General features: G+C 41.2%; 1 protein-coding gene and 1 pseudogene across 4 annotated transcripts in view; one reads left to right on the top strand and one right to left on the bottom strand.

The window, feature by feature from the left end:
- The window catches only part of CHRNA7 (cholinergic receptor nicotinic alpha 7 subunit), a 247,095-nt gene that overhangs the window by 174,970 nt on the left and 44,187 nt on the right, over window positions 1-27,938 (bottom strand). For 2 of the 4 annotated variants that reach the window (XM_056572458.1, XM_056572460.1), the window contains exons 1-2: window positions 18,588-18,948; window positions 17,755-17,906 (exon numbers count right to left, since the gene is read on the bottom strand). The exons of the other annotated variants lie outside the window; for them this stretch is intronic. The gene's annotated coding sequence lies outside the window, so the exon portion shown is untranslated. Of the gene's footprint in view, window positions 1-17,754; window positions 17,907-18,587; window positions 18,949-27,938 lie in introns of those variants that run through there. 4 annotated transcript variants of the gene reach the window in all.
- Window positions 11,491-11,581, top strand: LOC130268188 (U2 spliceosomal RNA; annotated as a pseudogene).

The raw sequence follows: 27,938 nt of genomic DNA, 5'->3' as shown, positions 1-27,938 counted from the left end.
AAGTTTGCAGCAAATTCTCATCAAAATCTGAATGAAAGACTGCAGATTTAACCCCTTTAGGATAATATTTCCGTCCATTGCCCACTCCAGTTATAAGAAGCACGCTCAGAGCCTAGCGTGCTTCATACCTGGTGGGTCCCGGTTGCTATCAGCAACCGGGACCCGCGGCTAATACCAGACATCACCGATCAGGTGGATGGTATTAAATGGGATAAATGACATCCCGGCTAGCTCAGCGGGCTGTTTGGGATGGCTGCAGTGAAATTGTGGCACCCCCAACTGCTGACAGGACGGCGGGAGGGCCCTTACCTGCTTCCTCGCCATCTGATCTGGCCAGGCTCTGCAGGCTGGAGCAATCTAGCACAGATAACACTGATCAATGTTTGCTATGACATAGCATTGTTCAGTGTATGCAATCTAAGGATTGCATGTAATAGTCCCCTATGGGGAGTTAAAAAAAAGTGTACATTTTTTTAAAGTTAATAAATGTGATTGAACCTCTTCCTTAATAAAAAGTTGAATCACCCCTTTTCCATTTAAACCAAAAATATATGTAAACAAAAATAAACATAAATATATGTGATACAGTCACGTGTGCAAATGTCCGAACTATAAAAATATACTTTTAATTAAGCCACGTGGTCAATGGTGTACATGCAAAAAAATGCCAAATTCCAAAATTGCATATTTTTGGTCACTTTGTATACCCTAAAACATTTATAAAAACCGATCAAAAAGTACCAAAAATGGTACCGATAAAAACAGATCACAGCACAAAAATGATCCCTCATACATCACCGTATACAGAAAAATAAAAAAAAGTTATAGGGGTCAGAAGAGGACATTTTTAAACATATTTTTTTTTTTTAAAGAAGTCAATCAAAATAAAACCTATATACGTTGGGTATCATTGTAATACAGAATAAAGATATGCACTGTGTAGAATCGGAAGCCTCCAAAAGTTACAAAATAGCATTTTTTTAAAATAAATTAGTCGCACAAAGATTTTTTTTTTGCTTCACCATAGATTTTGTGGTGAAATGATTGATGTCATTACAAAGTACAATTGGTGGTGCAAAAAAACAATCCCTCATATGGGTCTCTAGGTGCGAAATTGAAAGCGTTCTGATTTTTAGTAGGTGAGGTGGAAAATATGAAAGTGCAAAAATGAAAAAAAAAACACTGTATTTGTCTATGGTGCAAAATGACCCTACAGTAACACACTTCTATATGTAATTACATGCAGAGCCAATCTGTTTGATCCACTAAGTATTTTGGACACAGCCATTGTTTTTATTTCTGTCTTTCTTCTTTAAGTGTGTGTCACTAATAAATTAATAACATCACTTGACATTATAAAGGCTGCAAATAAATTGCTTTACCCTTTCATGCACAAGTTTTCAAATATAAATGAATCTATTAATCAAGTTCTGAAAAGCAAATGTGAGATATTTTCCACAAAGAATGACTAAGAGCTCTTTAAAACATAAACATTCTGTCACCTGAAAATGATTTATTTTTTATCTTTTTTTTATTTTATATATATATATTACTTTATTTTTTTAAATAGTTTTCACTGTTAGTGTAAGCTATTTTTTATGTAATTTATTCCTCTATACTGCTGGCTTAAAAGAGGTTGTCCTGTAAAAAAAAAAAAAATCCGTGTAGAGTGTCAAAATGTTTAATAAAGAAACTTGCTAATATAATGTTGTTAGCCGTAGTACACAGATATCCCATATGAGCTAGGCTGTCTAACCTGTAGCTGTGACTTCATGTTACACTCTCTGAATGCAGTCTGCTCCACCCCCTTCAACGTCTGCTCAGGATAAGACCATTGTTGTGAAGAGGGGAGCTCAAATCACTGCTCATTAAATTTATGACTCATTGAATAAGGAATTTGGAATATCTGTGCACAATGGCTAAAAACCTTATATTAGTAAGTTGCTTTATTTTGTTATGCCAAACACAGGTTATTTCTTTTACCGGACAACTGCTTTAACCCCCCAATATTTATCATCAAGGCAGATTTACTACTGCAAATGTGCTAGAGTTTGGATGTCATTTGTGCCAAAATGGCTTTTAAAATAAATTTGACACACTTTTTTAGATACTTTTTGTGGTTTACATGAGACTCAATGTGCTAAGCATAATGCCAAAATGGTGGCATAACATTTCGGAGTAAAGTAACCAAACTTAGTAGCTGGTCTTAACTGGAGATTAGAGAACTTTTGAAAAGGTTGGCTTGCCACGCTTGCCTAGCTTCCCGAAAATGTGGTTCTCTTTGAACTAGTTCTCTGCGAACTGACGAAATAAGCCCCAAAAGAGCTCTAAACCCTGTATAACACTGCTATGAATGTATTCAAGTAGTTTTAAGGTGGTTTTAAGGCTAACTTATTATTAAAGTTACTACCTTATGAGGTAACCCATGGTAACGAGCAGCTTGTTTAAAAACACACTGCATAAGCCAATTTTGTCACGTGCTTGCCTATGTTAAAGTGCACACAGACATATCAGAAGTGTAGCAAAAATGATCGCATTTTGTGAGTAGCAACAGGATTGGTGTTCTTAAATAGTAAAACTAGAAAAGCTCTTGTAAAAAAGGATCATGGGTTGTGTAGAGTATGTGCATGCCTTGCTGGTACTAGCATCAGCAAGGGCGATGGTGGACTGGTTGTAGTTGTATTCAGCATACAGCAGGCAGCAGTGCACTGGTGAGAATAGTAGGTCCAGCGTACAGCAGGAGATGGCTGACTGGTGGGAGTTGTAGTATCTTGCATCCAGAAGGAGATGTGGACTGGTAAAACCAGCGTATGGCAGAAGATGGCAGAGATGGTGGAAGTACTGTCTAATCAGTGGCCTTTGACACAGTCGGTTTAAACTCTACACTCATCTTTGCCTGATTAATTTGAACAAACAAGACTTTTTCCATGTTGCTGGCAAACGATCTTGTTCTGATGCTACACTGAAGGGTGAAAAAGACAGAACACCCATGGCATACTGGGCAAGTTCTAATCTTGTGTGGTAAACCAGAAATCCATAGAGAAAGAGCACAACCCAGGAATGCATCAACCTGACTGTTCATGTCGTGGGGAACATACTTTGGTGATCATTCATGTCAGGTAGGAATATTACTGAGAATATGTAGTGCAACAGCAGACTTCTGCAATTACTGACAGGAGGCCACTTTTTGAGATCAGCCCACAGATTATTGCTTTTCTCTGCTAGTTATGTGATAGTTTATTTGGCTTGCATCACTACTTGCTGGAGTTTGTAGTGTAATACCTGATCTCTAATCACATAGGCATGCTCACTGTTTCTATGGGTACTGTAACTGTGCCTGTGATCAGGAAAAGGGCAATGGCTGTAGTGCACAATTGTGGTCCTGCTATTACAATAGACATTAGATTATTTAACTCTTGAATGCCATGTTAAGCAAGTTAAGGAAGGTAAACTCTCTGAGTGGTTTAATAGAAAAAAATATCATGATATATTTTTTGCTTACTCATGTTAAATTTTCCTATAAAAAGTGCTGTCATAATACTGCCACTATAAACCTTTAATTTTAATCTTTTCTTATTTTGAGTTGAAAATTTTCCATGGTGTCGGTCTTGGTCATGGTTTAGATACAATGAAACTAATTATAAGGGTACTTCAGTAAACTGAACTTATTCCCTATGTCTAAAATATGGGATATGTGTCTGATCATGGGGTGTTACTGCTGGGACCCCTTATGTTGCTTGTCTTATTTATCTAAGCACGCTCTGGCCCCCACCTTCCTGGTAGTGAGCAAGTGACAGTCAGTGACTGGTTAAGTGGGCCATCATTTTCCCATGTCCAGGAAGAAGGGGGTCAAGGAGCATGCCATGGATGGGTAAGTAGATTGTGGGGGGCCCCAGCAGTCAGACACCTTGCAATTACACACTTATGCCTTATCTTGTGGATAGGGGATAGGTGTCTGATAAGTTCAGTTAATGGAGTACCTCTTTAATATAGTAACTCGAGGGATCACTGTATTTGAAATAGATCTGGGAGCTAATATGACAACGGTATCACATGGACAAGGCATGGGACGAATATGAAGAGAATCCATTTGCTTATTTTCCACCCAAACAAGTCTTGTGTGAATATACTCTAAAATGTTGCATCAAAGTAACATTTCTGCATTAACAAAGTAAGATCTGCATTAACATTTTTCACACAAATAATTGCTATTTGTGCACATGTCACACCGTGACCTGAATTCTTTGTGCTTTCTATGTGCTTTCTAGTATAGCAACAGAAGAAAAAAGATGCCAGTGTGATCCCAAATGCTAATAGTAAGGCCCTTCTAGGGTTATTATTAATTATTAAGTCCACTAAACCCTATTTATTAACCAGAAAAATAAATCCCTACACCCATTATTATGATTATACATAATATTAAGTATGAACAGTTTACAGGACTGGCTGCTTGACTGCTAAGAAAGAATTTTTTTTTTTTATGTGAAAACTGTCAGCTGTCTAGAGAGCTGAATTACCGTATATAGTCGAGTATAAGCCGACCCGAATATAAGCCGAGGCCCTTAATTTCACCCCAAAAACCCAGGAAAAGTTATTGACTCGACCATAAACCTAGGGTGGAAAATACAACATCCCCCCATGTCATCATCCCCCCCCCTGTCATCATCCAGACCCCTGTCATTAATACCCCCGTCATCATCACCCTGACATCATCACCTTGTCATTATCACCCCCGTCATCATCACCCTGTCATCATCACCCTGTCATCATCCCCCCCCCCCCCCTTCATCATCACCGCCTGTCAATCCCTTCATGAGTGGTCTTCAACCTGCGGACCTCAAGATGTTGCAAAACTACAACTCCCAGCATGTCTGGACAGGAATTCTGGGCGTTGTAGTTTTGAAACATCTGGAGGTCCGCAGGTTGAAGACCACTGCGGCCTTCTTCATCATCCAGACCCCCCTTTAGTTTTCTACTCACCTCCCCTCGGTGGGAAGGAAGGGTGAGCTGATCCTGGCCATCTATGCTGCAGGGACCGTCCGGTGGGGAGGGTTAGTCATTCCGGGCTGTACATTTTCACCGGGAGGCCCTCTTCTCCGCTCGGGGCCAGCCCCAGACTAGTGACATTGTCTTGACGATGACGCACAAGGATGTTCATGCGCAGGGACGTCTGCTGCGCATGAACGTCCCTGTGCATCGTCGTCAGGGCAACGTCACTAGTCCGGGGCCCGCCCGGCGCGGAGAAGAGGGCCTCCTGGTGAAGATGGACAGCCCGGAACGACTAACCCTCCCCACCGGACGGTCCCTGCAGCATAGATGGCCCGGAACAGCTCACCCTTCCTTCCCACCGAGGGGAGGTGAGTAGAAAACTAAAGGGGGGTCTGGATGATGACGAAGGCAGCCGATGGCTGTCCGGGCATGCTGGGAGTTGTAGTTTTGCAACATCTAAAGGTCCGCAGGTTGAAGACCACTGAGAAGCGATTGACAGGCGGAGAGTTCACTCGAGTATAAGCAGAGGGGGGCGTTTTCAGCACGAAAAATTGGGCTGAAAAACTTGGCTTACACTCGAGTATATGCTAGACTTATAATATTAATGTAATATAACAACTTTTGTGATGAGTTAGCATGTGGCCGGTAAATGATTAAATTAATAAATAATACATATCTATTGGAATTAGGGATGTAAGAAAAAATCGATTTGCGCGATTATCGCGATTTTTTCATTTGCCGATACTGAATCGATTCTTTTAGGGATGTGAAATTTTTATCTCCTGACACCCGGAACAGCATGTCCCGGGCATTAGGAGATACAAGTTCCACATTTGTGGAACCGGGCAGGCCAGATCTGACGCGGCAGCGCTCTGGGTGTATGGTGCGGGCTACGACTCGTGCCCGCTCCATACTCTGCGACCCCCGGCTGATTTCAGTAGCCGGGGGCCGCTGATGCATCAACACCGCTAGTATCCAGCATGCGCTGCTCTGCATTGTGTATGGAGCGGGCTCCGGACTCGTGCCCGCCCCATACTCTGCAGCCCCCAGCTGTTCTCAGTAGCCGGGGGCCGCCGCTAATAGCCAGCATGCGGCAATCGCTGTGGCTGGCTATTAAAGGAGTACTCCGGTGCACACTTTTCTCGTTTTATCCTGTCCGGGCTACAAAAGAAAAGAAAACGCACTTTCTCTTACCTGCCAACGAGCCCCCGGAGCTCCGGTACACTCCGGTACAGGTGTTCGGTCCTCGGGCTGTATTCTTCTTACTTCCTGTTAGCCCGGCACGTCACACAGAGCTTCAGCCTATCACCGGCCGCTGCGATGTCCCGCCTCAGCAAGTGATAGGCTGAAGCTCCGTGTGACGTGCCGGGCTAACAGGAAGAAGAAGAATACAGCCCGGGGACCGAACACCTGTACCGGAGTGTACCAGAGCTCCGGGGGCTCGTTGGCAGGTAAGAGAAAGTGCGTTTTCTTTTATTTTGCAGCCCGGACGGGATAAAATGAGAAAAGTGTGCGCCGGAGTACTAGATCGCCGCTGTCAAAGCTGACAGTGGCATCTATTGGGATCTATGAATGCTCCCAGGTGGGCGATGTATCGGGATATATCGTGATGTATCGTCACCTAGACGGTATCGCGATATATCGGGATATATCGAATCGCCACACTGGTATCGCGATTCGAATCGTATCGCCAAATTCTTGGCGATTCACACCCCTAATTGGAATGTGTATTAATCTTTATATTACAGGTAATTAGATTAAATGGGGCAGTAAAAAAAAAAGTATTTGCCATATATATCTATATTTCTGTCTAATTGAATGGAAAGAATAAACCAGAGACTGTAATCATATAAAATTCTGATGAAGATCTGTCCAATATTCAGCCCTGCCGGTTAGGCATTTGTCAGCTTGAGGTTTATAACAGCTGGTTTATGTAAGGTTTCTCTTACTCAGGCTGATGGATCTATTCTATGCTTTTGTTAGGGAGGGGGATGACATTTGTGAGACTTGCATTGATGGAAAGTTTTGTACTATTCCTGGGATAATCAAAATGTGCACCTCTGGGCACAACAGGACATAAGCGCGATTCACTATCTGAACTCCTGGATTTCAACAGTTTTGTCAGATATAAGCGCTGACAGCTCATCCCTGTGAAACAGCAGAAATGTTGTGTTTTATGGATGGCTTCAGAAGAGAAAACTTTCCCCAAGTAAGTGGGTATTGCATAATTGATGCTGAACATGTTTAATCATTTTAACAGAAGAACGCAATACAGAAGCCATGTAGATTGATTCTTTCCTGGTTAGAACATTATTAATTTGACTTTCTGCTGCCAAACTTCACTGATAACATAATCGAATGCAACTAGGTAGGCAAAATAAGAGACGGTCTTTTCTTCTTCTTGTTCAGAAAGGCATAACAATATTCCAGGGCTCCTAATAGATGTATTTCTTCATTTAATGTTTAATACCAGTGCTGTAATATACCATTATTTATTGCCACTTAAACTAAATTCATAATAATAATAATAATAATTATCATAATTGTTATGTAGATAGCAAGGGTACTGCACTGTACATAAGAAATAGAGGGGGATTAATACACAGCTTACAGACATACACAAGCATGAGTAAATATCATAGGCAACAAAATTCAGAGATTAAAGGCATACTCCGGTGGAAAACAATGTCTTTTTTGTCAGCTAGAACAAAAAAGTTAAACAGATTTGTAAATTACTTTTATTTAAAAATCTTAACCCTTCCAGTACTTATTAGCTGCTGTATGCATCAGAGGAAGTTCTTTTCTATTTGAATTTCTTTCCAGTCTGACCACAGTGCTCTCTGCTGACACCTCTGTCCATGTCAGGAACTGTCCAGAGCAGGATAAGTTTGCTATGGGGATTTGCTCCTACTCTGGACAGTTCCTGACATGGACAGAGGTGTCAGCAGAGAGCACTGTGGTCAGACAGAAAATAAAGTATACAGCAGCTGATAAGTAGTGGAAGGATTAAGATTTTTAAATAGAAGTAATTTACAAATCTGTTTAACTTTCTGGCACCAGTTGATTTAAAAAAAATTAAGAGGTTAATTTCAACTGTTGGCATGAATATAAAATGTAATCTGCCCTAAACACTGAACGAGATTTTCTCTCCAGATGGGATATCTGGCTGCATAGCACATACAATACTGTTCAACTATAGTTAACAGGTGTTAACTTCACCTTTCTGTAATACAGATTGAGCCTTCTCTTTTTCCACAATAGGTACATATCTTCCTGTCCACTTTCTTTCAATTCCTCTTTTATTTTGGATTATGAGTGCACTTATTATTGTTTTGTAATTCCAGTTAGCTTGTTATATGTACAACTAAACTACGTATGAATTATACATTGTCATTCAGATTTATATGCAATGTGTTTTCTCATTTTGACCACACTTTTGTATGTATATTGCATTATCCTTTGCTCTATATGTTTGAGCTCTGCTCTCCTTCATATATTTAGAAAATTTTATAAAAAACTATTATTCTAAAAAAAAAAAAGAAAAAATAGCTTTCCACCGGAGTCACTTTATAACCTGTTATGGTTTAATATGGAAACAATGACATTTCGGAGAAGTCATAGGCATAGGCAATTTATAGGATCCCATAACAAAATGAATTTGGTCACTCCACCTAATGGTCTGAAAATGAAGTGTAAGATAACAAGGCTTGGATAATAGCGCCATTTATCAGAAAACCAACATGGTAGTGCTATACAACAGAAAGCTGGCAACTTTTCATCCCTACGAAAGTACTATGCTCCTGTATCTGAGTGGGGCCCAATAACCTATAGGCCACTTATCAGCTACACAATTATGACCATGGTGAACAATCATCTGGGTCAAACCTACAGCCCCCCCAAGATTCTCTTCACTCTGCTAGTCTTCCTTGACAGATCTCTACTGAGCATGACACTTTTGTTATATGTAAGGGCAGCATATTAAATTTACAGGTCTGTGCTTTTCCCAGCTAAAAGCAGTATCAGACTGAGGTGACTAAGGCCCACCAGTAGACAGAGGCGGCTCTACCGAGGGCCTTGCATTCGCCTAACTCCCCCCCCCCCCCCCCACCCCTATGGAAAGGAAACATGAGTGGCACTCAGCTCTTGTACTTTACTACCACCGCTACTGCTTTCCTCCCGGCCATGTGTCTATTGCGGTGCAGGGCAGAGCTTTTAAATGTAGGCTGAGCACTATGGGATGACATCACTGCATGCGGCCTGCATTAAAAGCCCTGCATCGCAATAAACACAAGACCGGGAGAAGACGTGGAAGCAGCTACAGAGCTCACACGAAGCGCTGGAGCAAAGAGTGTAATACAGGCACCTGACTGCAGGGGAGAGGGCCCAAACAGTAGGACAGAAAGAAGAGATGGCAGGAATGTAAAAGGGAGCAGAATAACACTGGGGAAAGAGGTAGGTTTGGGGTGGGGGGGTATTTAAGCTTATTATGTGTGATATTGTCTGTGAAGGTATCTGAGTTTATTATGTCTGATACTGTCTGCCTAGGTATCTAAGCTTTTTATGTATGATATTATCTGCCGACGTATTTAAGCTTATTATGTGCGGTATTGCCTGTGAAGGTATCTAAGCTTATTATGTGTGTTACTGTCTGCCGAGGTATCTAAGCTTACATTGTGTGATGCTGTCAGCCGAGGTATCTATGTCTATTATGTGTAACACTGTCTGCTGAGGTACCCAAGCTTATTATGTGTGATATTCTCTGCCGAAGTATATAAGCTTATTATGTGTGATATTGTCTGCAAAGGTATCTAAGCTTATTATGTGTGATACTGTCTGCTGAGGTATCTAAGCTTATTATTTGTGTGGTGGGTGTGTTTGGGCTGTTACAAGAGAAGAGGAAGGGATAAATTAAGGGGGTTAGGAGAGGCCTGTCAGAGGGAGTTAAGGACATGTATTTAACAGAGTGCTCCAGGTTGGTAAAATTTAACATAGGTTTCTGATCGCAGGGGAGAGTTTGTTTTGGGTCCGACCACAGGGACCCCGCGAAATCTCCCCCAGCACCCCAGTTCTCCCAAGGAATGGAGAGTGTTGACCCCGCACAAAGTGGAAACTGACATGCCCCTCCAGTGGAATCTGACATGCCCCTCCGACATGCCCCTCCTGTGTTGACGCGCCCCCTCATGTATCTCTATGGCTATCCCATAGAGATACATAAGGGGGCGGGTCAACACAGCTTCTTTCATGGTCCTGGTGGGGAGGTATTACAGTAACCCCCCGACATGCGATGGCCCCGATATATGATCAAATCAACATACAATGGCCTCTCAGAGGCCATCGCATGTCGATGTCAGCATCGACATACGATGCTTTTATATTTCGGGGCCACGGCATTAGCTGCTATCCGACAGCGCAAAATGCTTAAGCTGCTGTCGGATAGCAGTTTAAGCATTCCGTACAGGTTGGCTTACCTATCCCCGCTGCTCCGGGTCCACTTCGCGATCCTCCGGTGTCTTCTGTATCTTCTCTAGGGTCCGGGCCTCGCTTTCCGGCGTCGTTATTACGTCGCTATGCACGCCGTGCCAGCGCAGCAGCATAATAACGTCACCAGAAAGCGAGGCCCGGACCCTGAAGAAGATGCGGAAGAAGCCGGAGGATCCCGAAATGGACCCGGAGCAGCGGGACAGCATCGGGAGCCCCTGGGACAGCACCGGGAGCGGTGAGGACGCGGTCCGGAGCGGCAGGGACAGGTGAGTATAACTTACTATACTTTACATTGCACGAATCCCTCAACATACCATGGATTCGACAAACGATGGGTCATTTTGAACGAATTACCATCGTATGTTGAGGGACCACTGTACTTTGTTTCTGTACCCCAACCCTTGGAAATATCCCACTGCATGCATCACCATTCACTTACATTTAGGGGTGCGGGGCACTATACTTTGCCTTGCCCCAGGTGCTGCCAATCCACACTAGGTTACGACAACTTGTCAGTGAGGGCCTCTTGTCCGAGTTTTGCCTAAGGCCTCCTAAAGTCTAGAGCTGCCTCTACCAGTAGAGTTAACTCTGGGGGAACCACCCTAAAGTTACATGCAAATGTTATCTGTTTTACCCTTTTTTGACCTTCAGAATGCAGCAAAAACATTAGAAATTGACAATAATTTTGTGCCAATTGCCATAAAATGCAGTCATGTCTCAGCACTATTCAGGGCCCACCAGGATGTTCACTTGTTCCCTTGTATTCCAGTCTGGTTAAAATGGAACAAATTTGCACCATTGAGCTAAAAGGAGCACTAAAAGAACACAGCAAACTGATATTTGTTAATCCCCAGTATTTATGTGAGGAACAATCCCCTATAAAGTTATTTTTGTTTGTATTAACAGGACTTTCAATAAGCTTAGTTATCACTTTTGCCTTGTGACATTGTGCTCTATCATGCTGGGAAAAGCATTGTTCCTCACCCGAATGCTCTTGAATTGTTGGGAGATGTTGCTCTTATCGCTTCTCGGCCTTTTGGCTAAGATCAAGTGTAGTATCTGTTCTTATCAGTTTCATGCTGGTGGCAGGGGACGCCAGTGTGGAGCCAGTGGGGATGGGTGCTGCATGGTAGGGAGCAGGTGTACCGGGGCATTCCGGGGCTGGTTCTGAGGAATCAGCTCAACAGCTGTCCAGATGTGACCTGTTTCCTACGGGTCTCGCCATGAGGCTGAGAGGGTCTAGAGCCGAGGTACCTTTGTGCCTCTGGGAGTGGTGACCCCGAGGTGCCGAAACTCACTGGGAGTATTGGCTCACTGAGTTGAAGCACGGGCACCATGATCTCTTCACCTTTGTGGCACTCACCTTTTGATTACCGGCATTCTGGCTAGGATCACTATATATCCGCACACATTCACTTATTTATTTATGTCTCACTGTGCCACTTTTTGCGTGTTGTGTGTCCACAGGATTTGTCAGGATGCGGTAGCCCTTCTGGGTGTCCCTCCTGGCGGTCTAGGGGAGGTGTGTGTGGCCATTAGGTTCCGCACCTCCCTGCAAACACCTCAGGTACTCCTGCTTTGGCAGGGTACCAACCGTTATTGGCTCTGCGGGAGCATTTGTGGTCCCTTAGTAGCTTCGGCGAAAAGGGACATTGAACCTGGAACCTCGCAGGTACCTTTTGGTCCGGAGGCGAAGGGTAAGGTTTGTTGGGGGCCTCCTATCGGAAAAGGGCTTGCGATAGACCGCATCCTTTGTGCACGTTTTTTTAGTGTAACACGTTTGCACTTTTTCTTGCACTTTGGGTGATTCGAGAGCAAGCTCCTTGGCTCTTAGATAGATATTGCTCTTGGAGAACATTTAGATACCACCCTGTGCCAGGACCATCTTCTAAAGAGGATTCAAGTAGGAGATTCTTTCAGAACCATTGCAGAGTTTGCTCAATTATGGCAGCCAGCAGGTGTCTGTGCATCTGCTCGCACAGTACAGCAAAGGCTTTTGGAGGCTAGCCTGGTGTCAAGTAGGGCTGCTTGGAAGTCACTCTTTTGTCAGGATTTTTTGTTTTATTTTATTACGCTACAGGGGCTGAGAGTTAGTGTAGTTCATAATAAAGTGTCTGTACCTGTCTCTGATGGCTGGTCTCACATTCTTATGTGATCTTTGCTCTGGATGTTCATTTTTAACAGCATACAAAATGACTCCTGTCTCCGGTATTCCCAGGATGCAGTGCGGCCGAGACACTACCTCACTAGTCAGGACGATGACAGGGAGCCTGTTCTGCTTCAATGGTTGAAATGACCACAGGAAATTTGCAACAGCAGAAGGCAGCCTGATTAGAAAGCACTGGTCTTTTGCAGGGAATTCAGCTTGTTTGTGGTTCAATGGGTGGGGTGGCTGATGTGTGGGAGGGAAAAAAGTAAAATTATGGGATTTGTAGTACAAGAGAAAACTCCAACAGGAAAAAGCTAGTTTACAAAAAGATAGCTACAGCTTTATGGTAATCTCACAACATTGAACCCAAAGACAAGCGCAGATCCTTTCTAAGCATGTCCATTACTGTCTGACAGGTACTTAATGATATAATCTTATGGTGGATAACCCCTTTAAAGAAAAACAACAAGGACAGATTGACATTTTGCAGGATGTACAGGGTGGGCCATTTATATGGATACACCTTAATAAAATGGGAATGGTTGGTGATATTAACTTCCTGTTTGTGGCACGTTACTATATGTAAGGGGGAAACTTTTCAAGATGGGTGGTGACCATGGCGGCTATTTTGAAGTCAGCCATTTTGAATCCAACTTTAGTTTTTTCAATAGGAAGAGGGTCATGTGACACATTAAACTTATTGGGAATTTCACAAGAAAAACAATGATGTGCTTGGTAACTTTATTATTTCATGAGTTATTTACAAGTTTCTAACCACTTATAAAATGTGTTCAATGTGTTGCCCATTGTGTTGGATTGTCAATGCAACCCTCTTCTCCCACTCTTCACACACTGATAGCAACACCACAGGAGAAATGCTAGCACAGGCTTCCAGTATCCGTAGTTTCAGGTGCTGCACATCTCGTATCTTCACAGTATAGACAATTGCCTTCAGATGACCCCAAAAAGTCTAAGTGGGTCAGATCGAGAGACCTTGGGGGCCATTCAACTGGCCCACGACGATCAATCCACTGTTCATTTAGAAATGCTTGGACCTGACACCCATAATGTGGTGGTGTACCATCTTGCTGGAAAAACTCATGGAACGTGCCAGCTTCAGTGTATAAAGAGGGAAACACATCATCATGTAGCAATTTTGCATATCCAGTGGCCTTGAGGTTTCCATTGATGAAGAATGGCCCCACTATCTTTGTACCCCATATACCACACCATACCATCAATTTTTGTGTTCCAACAGTCTTGGAGGGATCTATCCAATGTGGCTTACTGTCAGACCAATAGCAGTGGTTTTGTTTGTTAACTTCACGATTCACATAAAAGTTTGCCTCATCACTGAACAAAATCTTCTGCATAAACTGAGGGTCCTGTTCCAATTTTTGTTTTGCCCATTCTGCAGCACCTGAAACTACGGATACTGGAAGCCTGTGCTAGCATTTCTCCTGCGGTGTTGCAATCAGTGTGTGAAGAGTGGGAGAAGAGGGTTGCATTGACAATCCAACACAATGGGCAGCACATTGAACACATTTTATAAGTGGTCTGAAACTTGTAAATAACTCATGAAAGAATAAAGTTATGTTAAAACCAAGCACATCATTGTTTTTCTTATGAAATTCCAAATAAGATTGATGTGTCACATGACCCTCTGCTTATTGAAAAAACAAAAGTTGGATTCAAAATGGCCGACTTCAAAATGGCCAACCTGGTCACTACCCATCTTGAAAAGTTTCCCGCCTCACATATACTAATGTGCCACAAACAGGAAGTTAATATCTCCAACCATTCCCATTTTATTAAGGTGTATCCATATAAATGGCCAACCCTGTATAGTGATTGTACTGAAAATAAAAAATGTATTTTCTCTGTTGAAGCCCACTTCAGACTGTTGGGACATATGGAGGAATGCTTGTCAGAGAGAAGAAAAGGTGAGCGCTACCATGAGTCCTGTGTCATGCCAACTGTAAAGCATCCAGGATTAGGTGATGATGGAGCACCACGTCAAAAGGCATAAGTGATAACTAAGTGAACAAACATGGCCAGGAAACCCCCTAGATCCCAATCCTATTGAGAACCTGTGGTCAATCCTCAAAAGGGGGTGGACAAAAATAACATTGTGATCTCCAAGTACCTATTAGGCAAAAATGGGTTGTCATCAGTTGGATTTGGCCAAGAAGCTGATATCCAGCATGCTAGAACGAATTACAGAAGTCCTGAAAAATAAAAGTCAACTGTAAATACTGAGTTTTTGGATAAACTTAATGTATTTGTCAATGAATATTTAAAAACTTATGGAATGCTTATAAATGTACTTTAATATAGCACATAACCAACTGACTAAAAGATCTTAAAGACTTTGTGAAAACTAAAATCTGTATCAGTCACTTTTGGGCACAACTGTAGCACCTGAGACTAAGAAATTACCAGCCCATCTTTCAGGCAGTATTGTTATTTCTCAGGTTTAAAATATTGTAAACTATTAAGGAACAAGAGGCTTTTATTATCATAATTTAAGTCACAGAATTGATAAGTCAATATGTGTTATAGAACAAGGAGAAAAGCTGCTTTACATCAGGACTTTTACCAGAACTTGTTAAACATCAAAAAACTTACTGTTCAGTCTAAAACCAAAATAATGCTCAGATTTGCTGTGTAAGGTGAAATGACCATGCTTGTCATTTCTTATGATAGCTATACACAATGACAGGTCTTAGTTACAAATGTGACCAATAGCCAAAGGGATGAACTGTAACACCAAACCAATGAAGCATGTCAAGATTCATAAGTGATTAAATAACAGCATGTAATGTCAGCAGGATGCTGTTATGGGCTGTATGGGCTTGTGAGACATGGACATGATCTGTCTGATTTATAAAGCATTGGTGTGGCCTCATTTGGGCTACGCAGTCCAGTTTTGTATACTGGATCATCGAAAGGATGCCCCAGAGTTGGAAAAAATACAAAGAAAAACATTACTGATCAAAGATTAAAATATTTTGAGAAATGACATGATACATTTTGATTACTATATAAATGGCCAGTACAAAAAGAAAGAAAATAAATCGTTCCATGTACAATCTCAAAATGAAAAAGGGAGTTCCTTGTGGCTGGGGAATAAATAAGTTCACTCTAAATAGGCCATAAGACTTCTTGATCATAAGAAGGGAAAATCTGTGAAACTTACAAACTAGTTTAGACAGAAGCAGTTGATCAAATGTGGTTTAGTTTCTCCTTTTTGGGTAACTTAGTTTCTGCTTTATTGGGTTTATAGGTTTTTGTTACCTTCATCTGGATCAACAGCATGGAACAAAATTGTAAGATTAAAGGGGTATTCCGTCACGCTTCCTCCCATAGACATGAATGGAGGGGGCGTGGCGTGAAATCACGTCTGAGGTTTCCGAAACTGGAGATTCAGCACCCGCATAGAATGCGGGTGCTGCAGGGAGATCGCGGGGGTCTCAGCAGTGGGCCCCCCAAGATCAGACATCTTATCCCCTATCCTTTGGATAGGGGATAAAATGTTTTTTCCTGGAATACCCCTTTAACCCCTCTTCCTTTCATTGTCATTGTTGTTTTCTCTCTCTGCTTGTTGAGCTTGATGTACATATGAATGCACAGTTATTCTCTTTTAGAAAGCTATTTATTTATTTCACTCCCTTTATACATGGTACTAAGCAGGGTAACAGAGCATAGCAGGTGCGGGGACATGTACCTCCCTATAGCTACTTTCTGTGCTGCTGTATACTGTCTGTGTCAATGACAAAAATAAACTGTTGTAATAGCCTATTTGATAACCTTGCATCTGTTCTATTAGAGAACAATTTGTCTGATGTTATATATGCAATGTCAGAGCAAACCTTATGTTAAATTGTGTAATATTCCCCATGTGCCCCCCTGATCATCAGCACAGATTGACATTGCACAAGCAGATCTTCTAACTTGTAAGAAAATGTTTTTGTGATAATGTGAGCTATATTGTGTATAGGCAGGAAAGGAACCATGTGGTGCCTCTTATACCACTGGCACTTTAGGTAGATCTGAGAGTTGTAGATATCTTCCAGACATGCTCAGATTTAATGTACATAAACATATAATGTCACGTAATATGCATTCCTCCTTTACAATGTAAATGTTAGTGTTGAGCGGCATAGGCCATATTCGAATTTGCGAATATTCGCGAATATATGGACGAATAATTGTCATATATTTCCGAATATTCGCATATTCGTAATATTCTCGTTTTATTTTCGCATATACGAAAATGTGCGCATGCGAAAATTACCATATGCGAAGATTAGCATTTACAAAATTTGCACAAGTGAAAATTCGCAAATATGCAAATTTCCGCATATGCGAAAATTCGCACACCAGTCTCACACAGTAGTATTAGAGCCTTCTTTACACCACACAAGCTGGAAGCAGAGAGGGATGATCACTGTGATGTGTACAGTGAAAGAAAAAAAAAAAAAAAAAATATTCGTAATTACGAATATATAGCGCTATATTCGCGAATATTCGTGAATCCGCGAATATGCGATATTCGCGAATAAAATTCGCATTGCGAATATTCGCGAGCAACACTAGTAAATGTATCTAGAACAAAAGAGAGGCAGAGCTTCCCATAGGGCGGTATCGTTACAGGTATTGGGAGCAGAGTCGTTAAATAAAACACTCAAAGGAATACTGCTCATCTGGTGTTGTTGTGAGAGAGCCACAACAACTATAAGCGCATGGGTCACTCAAGACCAAAGAACTGGTGGTGCTGCTTCCCCGGCGTCGGTATGGAGGAACTCCGACCGATGGATATCAGGATGGATGAACAAGAAAAAAAACAGTGCTGGTAGCGCAAACCACTGCAGAAGCTGTTTCAGGTAGGTATACTTCTTTATTAAGCCGTGCAACAACGCGTTTCGAGGCCACAACGCGTTGTTGCACGGCTTAATAAAGAAGTATACCTACCTGAAACAGCTTCTGCAGTGGTTTGCGCTACCAGCACCGTTTTTTTTCTTGTTCATCCATCCTTTACAATGTACACAGAGACTGGTTACAGGTCTTCCAAGTATCAAGCGAAGGAATAAGCTGCAGCACCAGTCTTGAATAATGTAACAATGTTTTCTCACCTGTTCTGCTATTTTTTCTTTTATGTGTTCCCATCATATGTAATAAATTGCAGTCTGGATTATTATTCCTTTATCTACAAAGAAATCAAGAGCCTTCCTCTAGCACTTTTCACAGATCACTTGTCTCTCAGTTGTACTCAGTTTATGGACTTCTACAAATGAAGAGCACACCAATTATTTTATCAAGCTGGAACTCCTACAAATGATTATGACTTTTGCTTTCATGCGGACAACTATACTACAGCAGATAGCAGACTTACAGCCACATAGTTTAAAAGAAGCTGTATAAGTCTATATGTAGTGTAATGTAGTTCCTGAGTTGCCCATAGCAACCAATCAGATGGTTTCTTTCATTTTTGAAAAGGCCTCTGAAAAATAAAAGAAGCAATCTGATTGGTTGCTATGGGCAACTCAGCAACATTTCCTCTGGACAAGTTTTGATAAATCTCCCTGTAGGACTTTTCATAATCAGAAATATATGGCAGACTAGATGGGCCAAATGGTTCTTATCTGCCGGCAAATTATATGTTTATATATTTGTAACCCTTTCATCACTCTAGACTGTTAGGAATACTATCTAAAATACACTAATTGTTGAAAGGAGTTGTTGGAATAGAATAAAACTTTATTTGTGTGAATGTAATGATGATATATAAAAGTGATTATAATAATAGAGGCCAAGAATAGGTTTATTGGAGAAACTACATTAAAAAAGGTTCTTGCACCTTGTTGGGCTGCCTCTAGCATGATGACATATGGTTGGGCATGGAGGCATACAGAATACCATATAGCATCCTGTAGCATATTTCTGAAGATTTCTGAAGCTGGCTCACCATAACTGCTTGATTAACAATAGATCTGGGATCCAGGCAGGGCAATGTTGCAATCGAGTGAAGACATTCCTGGAAAACCTTTGTTGTGTTTGGGCACTCAGTATCCATTTTGGAATGCCTTCCTGTGGCTGCAGGATGTCCTGCATTGTTCATATCCCTCACATCACACTATGGCTTCCCAGATCATCACACCAGCAGTTGGGACAGTTGGGATTGAAGAGCTCACCACAAGGCCTCCATACTCAAATTTGACCATCATGGGATTGGAAACAGATCTAGGTTTCAATGTTAAAGACAATAAGGTTCCTGTCCCTAGCAGTTCAGGTTTCTCGTTCACAATACCACTGCAAACAATGGCGACAGTGACTGGTAGTCAATACAGGGCACGCAATAGACGCTGTGACACCAAATGTACTTCTACTAAGTGTCTGGTCAGAGACAGGAGTGTGTAATGAAGGAGCCACCTGTTTCTGGATGGTGGACAAGGAAACTACGGGAGCTACTCATGCTTGTCGGTGGATCAGATAATTCTCTATACTGGTGATCTCTCTGGGCTGTCCAAAGCCTGTTTTGTTGTGTGTGCAACCAATGTAAAAGCTTGGTAAAACTGTCTGAGATGGCTTGCAATTGGTCTAAACAACCATCCTGCTTCTCAGTCCAATAATGTGCCTCCTCTCAGGGCTATCAGCTGTTTGAATGCATTGAAGAGGCATGTCTAGCAGTTAAATATCTTTCAACAAAAGGTACACTTCCCCAAAGTAGCCTCTGAGAGCTTTTTCTTTTTATAGGGCAACAGCAGAAGCACTTTTACACCCTATTGTGGCATGATCTAATATATAATCAGACCACACCTGTAATCAGTAACATATCTGCCTGAGACATAACTGCATGTCAAGTTTTGCAGCAATCTAACATTTTATATGGGTGCTTTTTTTTTTGTCAATAAGTATACTACTAAGCCCATTCTACAAATATTAACAGATACACTATTGCTAACTACCTAACCATTCTATGTACTGCATAAACATGTGAAATTCTTAAAGTAGAAAGTTGGCAAAATTACCTTAATGGGGTGCCACTTTACCATGCTGAGGGGACCAATGAATTTGGAAGACTTTTTACAAACTTTGGGTATTTTGATGTTGTTTGATTTAGAAAGTTAAATGTAAGTTCTTTTTTGAGCAGAAGATGGTATAAGACACTTCATTTTCTGCTGTGTATTAGATAATGTAGCTGTTTGCATTACTACAGTAAAGTTCAGTTCACTTTGCTGAGGGGCACAATGAATTCCAGTCATGGCTTTCACCGTGCCCTTTTGGTTCACAGCTCAGAGATTTCTATATCTTTGAGCGATGTTGATAGATATGTTGATTTTGCCAAGCTATTCTCAATAAGAAAGCTGGCTACCCATTAAAATAAGTATAAATCATATCTGGCCCTGCCTGAGCCTAAATGAAGTATAAAATAAAGCAATAACTTACACTTGACCAAAGCAGAAATGATGCTTTAATATTAGTTTATATGGGAGGACATTAAAAATATACACAATGTAACAGACTACTATGTATCAGTAGCATAAAATTCAAGAACACCAAGGTTATCTCCAGACATTAATGTACATTAAATAGTTGAGACATACAGTAAAACAATTGATCTTTTTGCAAGATTCATTTTCGTAGGTTAGTATAGCTTAATAAGGGTTCAATACAGATCTGTTTAACATTCATCCACTTTCTATATTTTAATAAAGTATTCCATTGATTTAGCATTCTGGCTGTGCGACTCTAATGCGCATTAGAAAGCTTTACTGCTACATGGGCATCACAGTGTGCAAATAAATAAATTAACTTTGCATGACCCGTGCTATTATTTCACATGACAGCTTCTCGATGGAGACTCTGTTCCAATAAAAAGAAAAAGATACAGTTTTGTCTTATGAATTCTTAAAGGCTCTAGAGAATGCGTCGATATTCTCTGCCATGAATGATATCCATGATCATAGATTGACAGCTTGACAATCTTCAAAAGCTGCATTCTTCAAGTCTTCTAAGGCAATGAATATATAAATGTTAGAAAGTATTGATAGCAAGAGAGTTACTAACTTAAGTAAAACATCATTAGAAAAAAATAAGGATGTTTTATATTATTGCCGTAGAAATAAGTACTTGAGCATCTACACCAGGGTTGGGAACCATTCATAAATTTAAGCACAGTCCACAAAAAGAATATTTTTTTTCTTCTCTCTGTAGTATCTAGCAGAAGAAGAAAAAAATCATGTATGTGACCTATTCCAGTATTTTCTTAATTTACTCTCAGAATACATATATATTCCTGTAACATGCAATGAAAAAAGCACTAACAAAAGCTGCTCCGATCTGACATTTGCTTATGTCTGAAGCCTGACATTTGTAGTAATTAAAGGGGTACTCCAGTGGAAACCAAATGCTTTCAAATCAACTGGTGGCAGAAAGTTAGCCTGAGATTAAGCGTTCCATATTACCTGTTGTCTTACCCGTGTATCCAGAAATTCTGCTACGTTATTTGACTTCTCACCTTTGCCACCTTCCTTGACCTTCTGCTACGTTTGACTACGCTAATGCCTTATTCTTCGGTACCTTGCCTAGCCCAGCTACCTGTGTGGTCGAGCCGCGTCGGGGGTAGCGATCTGGGTGTCACCTGTTGCAGCAAGCACATCCTGCCTTGCGGCGGGCTCTGTTGAAGACCGGCGACACCTTAGACTCCACTCCCGAATACGGTCCGAGTCATCAGCCACACAGGATAGAGGATCCACATTGTTACGCCGAGCGCTCCGGGTCCCTGCTCCTCCCCGGAGCGCTCACGGCGTCTCTCTCCCTGCAGCGCCCCGGTCAGACCCGCTGACCGGGAGCGCTGCACTGACATTGCCGGCGGGGATGCGATTCGCACAGCGGGACGCGCCCGCTCGCGAATCGCATCCCAAGTCACTTACCCGTCCCGGTCCCCGGCTGTCATGTGCTGGCGCGCGCGGCTCCGCTCTCTAGGGCGCCCGCGCGCCAGCTCTCTGAGACTTAAAGGGCCAGTGCACCAATGATTGGTGCCTGGCCCAATTAGCTTAATTGGCTTCCACCTGCTCCCTGGCTATATCACATCACTTCCCCTGCACTCCCTTGCCGGATCTTGTTGCCTTGTGCCAGTGAAAGCGTTTAGTGTTGTCCAAAGCCTGTGTTACCTGAACTCCTGCTATCCATCTTGACTACGAACCTTGCCGCCTGCCCCGACCTTCTGCTACATCTGACCTTGCCTCTGCCTAGTCCTTCTGTCCCACGCCTTCTCAGCAGTCAGCGAGGTTGAGCCGTTGCTAGTGGATACGACCTGGTTGCTACTGCCGCAGCAAGACCATCCCGCTTTGCGGCGGGCTCTGGTGAACACCAGTAGCCTCTTAGAACTGGTCCACCAGCACGGTCCACGCCAATCCCTCGCTGACACAGTGGATCCACAACCTGTAAGCCGAATCGTGACACACATCCTGCTCCGTGACATTGCATTATTCTAAAAAGATGTATGGACACAGTGAAAGTCATCCTTACCTTCTGAAAACCATGACTTTTCTATTTTACATCAGCATAGCTGTTTGAGTGCTTGTTTTTTTGTAGACCAAGTTGTATTTTCTTATTGTACCATGTTGGCATACATAGAATGCTTTGAAAAAAGTTTATTCAATATTTTGGTGGGGTTAAAAAAACAATACATTTTTTATTTAAAGGGGTATTCCAGGGTATAACAAAACAGATTTGTTAATTACTTCTATTAAAAAATCTTAATCCTTCCAAGTATTACCAGCTGCTAAAGTTCAGTTGTTCTTTTCTCTCTGGCAACAGTGCACTCTGCTGACATCTCTGCTTGTCTCGGGAACTGCACAGAGTAGAAGAGGTTTGCAATGGGGATTTGCTTCCACTCTGGACAGTTCCCGAGACAGGTGTCATCAGAGAGCACTTAGATAGAGAAGAACAACTCAACTTCAGCAGCTCATAAGTACTGAAAGGAATAATATTTTTTAATAGAAGTAATCTACAAATCCGTTTAACTTTCTGGAGCCAGTTGATATGCAAAAAAAAGTTTTTGCCTGCATAACCCCTTTAACTTAGTCATCTGTACACCCACTGACCAGCTGTTTTCCAGAGGGAAACAGAGAAATGAGCAGATGGCTCTGTACCTTCTGACGTGGCCCTTCTGGGTAACTGCAGCTTTGCTCTTATTCATGTCAATTCAAGATGAGCTGCAGTTACCCATACTACATAAGCTGTTAACATCCAGCTTTGTTTCACTGTGTATGGCAGCCAATGCCAACACCCCGCCAATATAATTGACCTACCACCAACTGATGACCTACCTGATGATAGATCAATAGATTTTGCCTGGAAGAACTCTTTAGAAAACCCCTAGCTTTTCCATCATTAAATCTAAATTTCACTCTCAAACAAAAAAAGATCACTATATAATTATGATTGATTTATTTATTTTTAAACATAGGGGCTCAATTCATATACAATAGGCTTGTGTGTCACTAGTTTTATAGCAACATGTATTATTGTATTTCAACTACTGTTCACATGAATATATAGTATTTTAGAATAGTGGCTTAACTGACAGCGAGGGCAAAAATCATAACGGTTTGAAGTAAGCTCTAGTCGATGTTTCTTGGATTATATATGTATTTATGTTATAGACTGAGTCAGAAAACACTGATGGGGAAGAGTATCTGAATACTGAGCTGGTCAGGCTGAATGTAATGAGATAGAGACAGTGATTAATAGCTGTCTATTGTGACACATCCATTCTCTGCATTCACCTTCATCTTAAATATTCATTTAATAATAGCTTAGGTCTAGAATAGGAAAGTAGAAATGGTAAACACCAAATCATAAATTACCAGTAAGCACATTTAAAAGGTTAAAACACAGACATCAGCCAGTCTAGTCACTACTAGAAAAAGTTTTTTTCACTTTATTGGGATCTCTATGGGTAAGTAGTTGGTACACATTTTATTTGGGTTTTTTTCCACACAGTTAGCCCATGCACATTATGGAAATTCAGCGAGAAATTTCCTTGATGATCTCCATCAGCGGATCTGCCATACCTAGAATCAAAGATAGAAATTAAAGGGGTACTCTGCCCCTGCCATCTTATTCCTTATCCAAAGGACAGGGGATAAGATGTCTGATCGCGGGGGGTCCCCTGTCATCTGGTGCACAGAGTGAACTTCGCTCCATGCCTGATGACTGGTGAAGCAGGGGCTGGGGGCTCATGATGGCATGGCCCCGCCCCCTCAATGCAAGTCTATTGGAGGGGGCGTGGGTGTGACATCACAAGGGGGAGGGACCATGACATCATGAGCCTCCAGCCCCTGCATTGCCAGTCATCAGGCATGGAGTGAAGTTGGCTCCATGCACCAGATGACAGAGGGTACTGCATTGACTATGGGATTTTCCAAGCAGAATTCTTTCAGCAAAATCTGGATCCTGCTACGGAACTTTTGTTGTGTGCCCTGAGCAGCAGAATCCCATTAAGATCAATGAGATTCAGCTGCAAGCAAATTCTTTTTAAAAATGATTCCAAGCAGAAATTCCGTAGTGTGCATGGGCCCTCAACCTGTTAAGGACCCAGGGCGTACCTGCACGTCCTGAGCCCGCTCCCGTTCTATAACAGCAGGCCACAGCGTGGCCCCGCATCATAGTGGGTCAGGCCCGGCCTCTAACAACGGCCGGGACCCGTGGCTAATAGCGCGCGACATTGATCGCGGTGCCACACGCTATTAACCCTTTAGATGCGGGGTTCAAAATTGAACGCCTCATCTAAAGTGAAAGTAAAACCATGCCGGTTAGCTGAGGGAGCTGTTTGGGATCCCGAACAGCTTACAGCCGGAGGATCCCTACCTGCCTCCATGCTGTCCGATCGCCGAATGACTGCTCAGTACCTGAGATCCAGGCATGAGCAGTCAAGCGGCAGAATCATCGATCAGTGGTTTCTTATGAGAAACCACTGATCAATGTAAAAGATCAGTGTGTGCAGTGTTATAGGTCCCTATGGGGAGCTATAACACTGCAAAAAAAAAGTGAGAAAAAAGTGAATAAAGATCATTTAACCCCTTCCCTAATAAAAGTTTGAATCACCCCCCTTTTCCCATAAAAAAAAAAAACTGTGTGAATAAAAATAAACATATGTGGTATTGCCGCGTGCGGAAATGTCTGAATTATAAAAATATATCGTTAATTAAACTGCACAGTCAATGGCGTATACGCAAAAAAATCCAAAGTCCAAAATAGTGCATTTTTTGGTCAATAAGTCCTATCAATGCAAAAATGGTACCGCTATATACTTCAGATCACGGCGCAAAAAATGAGCCCTCATGCCACCCCATACGCATAAAAATAAAAAAATTATAGGGGTCAGAACATGACAATTTTAAACGTATAAATGTTCCTGCATGTGGTTATGATTTTTTCCAGAAGTATGACAAAATCAAACCTACGTAAGTAGGGTATAATTTTAATCGTATGGACCTACAGAATAAAGAGAAGGTGTAATTTTTTCCAAAAAATGTACCGTGTAGAAACGGAAGCCCCCAAGATTTACAAAATGGCGTTTTTTTTCCCATTTTGTCTCACAATTAATTTTTTTTCCATTTCGCCATAGATTTTTGGGTAAAAGGACTGACATCATTACAAAGTAGAATTGGTGGTGCAAAAAATAAGCCCTCATATGGATTTTTTGGTGCAAAATTGAAAGTTATGATTTTTTTTAAAGGCAAGGAGGAAAAAACGAAAATGCAAAAACGGAAAAACCCTGGGTCCTTAAGAGGTTAATGTACACTAATGCTATTGTGCATTTTAATATATTTGCATCAATTTGTACCAAATAAAGAGTTGTGTTTTTCTTATGTAAAAGGTTGTGTCTTATGATCAACATCTCCCTGCTTTCACAGCATTTTGATACATCAAACAGTACCCCCTTAAGACATTAAGACACCATCTAAGAAAAATGGACTTCTTTTAGCTCTGACTTTTCGATTTTATTACAATTTTTAGTTCTTATTTTTTTTTTGTCTTCTTCCAAATCTTGGTACTAATTTCATGCATCCCTAATTTTACATTACATTAGAGAGTACTGATAGCCTCAACATCCATCTTTATCTTAAACCAAGGGATTGTTGAAGGGGTTCTCTGGTTTAGAAAACTATGTTTATACCCCCCATTAGGCTATTTTGGAACCCTCATCTCTTTTTATCTGTGGTGGCGCTGCAGTAACATTGAGAGCTTACTACCAGGTTTTCCCATGAATTACAGCTGACTGCTAGAGGTTACAGACACACTTTCCTGTATATAGGTACTGCACCAGCAAAGAAATTAAGCTGTATAGTCTTCAGAAATATGACTGCTCCTGTGGCCTATTATAAAGGCACTAACTCAGAATTAGTAGACAACAAGTAATAGGTTCACAGTATAAGGGGGAGATTTATCTGTGTAGAGGAAGAGTGGTGCAGCTGCCCATAGAAACAAATCAGAATGCTTCTTTCATTTTTCAGAAGCCTCTTTAAAAATAAAAGACAAAATCTGATTGGTTGCTTTGGGCAACTGCACCACTCTTCCTCTGCACTTGGTGTTCTACCAAGGGCATAACAAATCATTTTAGGGCTCCATGATATAGCACTATAGAGTTTTTTTTCCTCTCAGGACTAGCACCCCTCATCGTACTACACACTCAATTCCTGTCCTTTTCCTTACCTCTCTGAGTTTTTTTTGTGTTTGTTTTGTTTTACAATGGAAGATGAACCTTTTATCAGCTGAGCCCTAAATCAAATTATATGCTTGCCAACTTGGAAGCCCATTAGTTCAAATGGAACATATATTCTATCGAATACTTAAATTCATACATTTTCTATACAGCATTTTCTTAAATTACAATTCATTAAACTAGTTACTTTAAGCACAATGTTTTCTTGTCTACTACCTCATATTATCCAATAAAAAATAATTACATTTACAGTATCCAATAAACCTCACAAGATATCAGTAAAGGGGGAAATTGACCAAATAATGGATACAATATTAATGCATATTCAATAATGATCAATGGTCAGAATAAACACGTATACAAGTGCCACTTAAAAAATAAATAAAATAAACTGTCACTTACGGTTTTGCAGAAAGGATGCAGAGCAGGTAAACAATGTAGCAGGAGTCGGCAATATAACAAGTTATGGTAGGAAACAGTACATATAATGAACTAGCTAGTTAAATAACTATCCCTAAAATATTGTTCCTGCACTTACCCTGCCTGACAGTGGAGGATGAGCCCCCACTTCAATCGTCGACTGTCCATTATGGGACCCTGAATCGCCCTAACATGACCATCCCACCCCTTGGCAGAAGGAAGAGGGGGAAAAAATATATAAAGGAAAAAAAACATATTTATCTAAGACTCTCCACCAAACTCAATCTCTCTCTCCCCATCATACCTTTAATCCAATTATCCCAAATTGCATGGAATTTTGACAAACATCCAACTATAACTGCCCAACAAAACTCTAAATTTTTCATCTTGCATACTGAAGCATTAAATTCATCAATATTTTGGCACTTCTTTAGTTATCCAGTTTCTTGCCACCAATAGTCTGGTTACGAATTGCACTTTTCCTCTTAGAATCTTATCCATCCTTCTTCCTTCCGTTCTTCCTCCCACTAATAACCAAGTTATCAATTTATCTCCCTTCTCCATCTCTAGCCTTCCCTCCGTCATCTTTATCACTTGCAACCAGAATTCCCTTCAATCACAGGACACTCATAATACATATGGAAAAACTCTGCTCCTTCCCTCTCACATCTTGGGAACTTATATATTTTTAGCTTTATCTATTTTTCCCAATAACTGTGGTGTATAATATAACCTGTGTGTTATAAAAAATTATGTTATCCTATGTGAACTATTTTTAATAATATTCAGGTTCTCTTCCCAGATCACCCTCCATTCCCAATCTGTTACTTGTACTATATCCCTTTTCCACTGCTTTATACTAAAGTGCCTCATTTTTGGATTTTTGACATCCACCATTATTTTATATATCTTAGAGATTATTTTTTTATTCGTGTCTCCCCTTAAAATCTTCATTATCAAACACTCATAAATTCTTAACTCCTCTTTCTTACCTATTTTTTTCACTGGCTCCATTAACTGAATAGTGACTTATCTGAATAGTGACATCATACTATTGGGGATTTTGTATTGTGCACTCAGATCCTCAAATGATCTAAGTTTCTCCCCTTCAAAAAACTGTGCAACGTTTCCTCTGGACTCGTTTTTATATATCTCCCCCAT

The sequence above is a fragment of the Hyla sarda genome, chromosome 4 (genome assembly GCF_029499605.1).
Source record: "Hyla sarda isolate aHylSar1 chromosome 4, aHylSar1.hap1, whole genome shotgun sequence".
NCBI classification, from domain to species: Eukaryota; Metazoa; Chordata; class Amphibia; order Anura; family Hylidae; genus Hyla; species Hyla sarda.
This window is presented reverse-complemented; position numbering and strand designations above follow the sequence as displayed.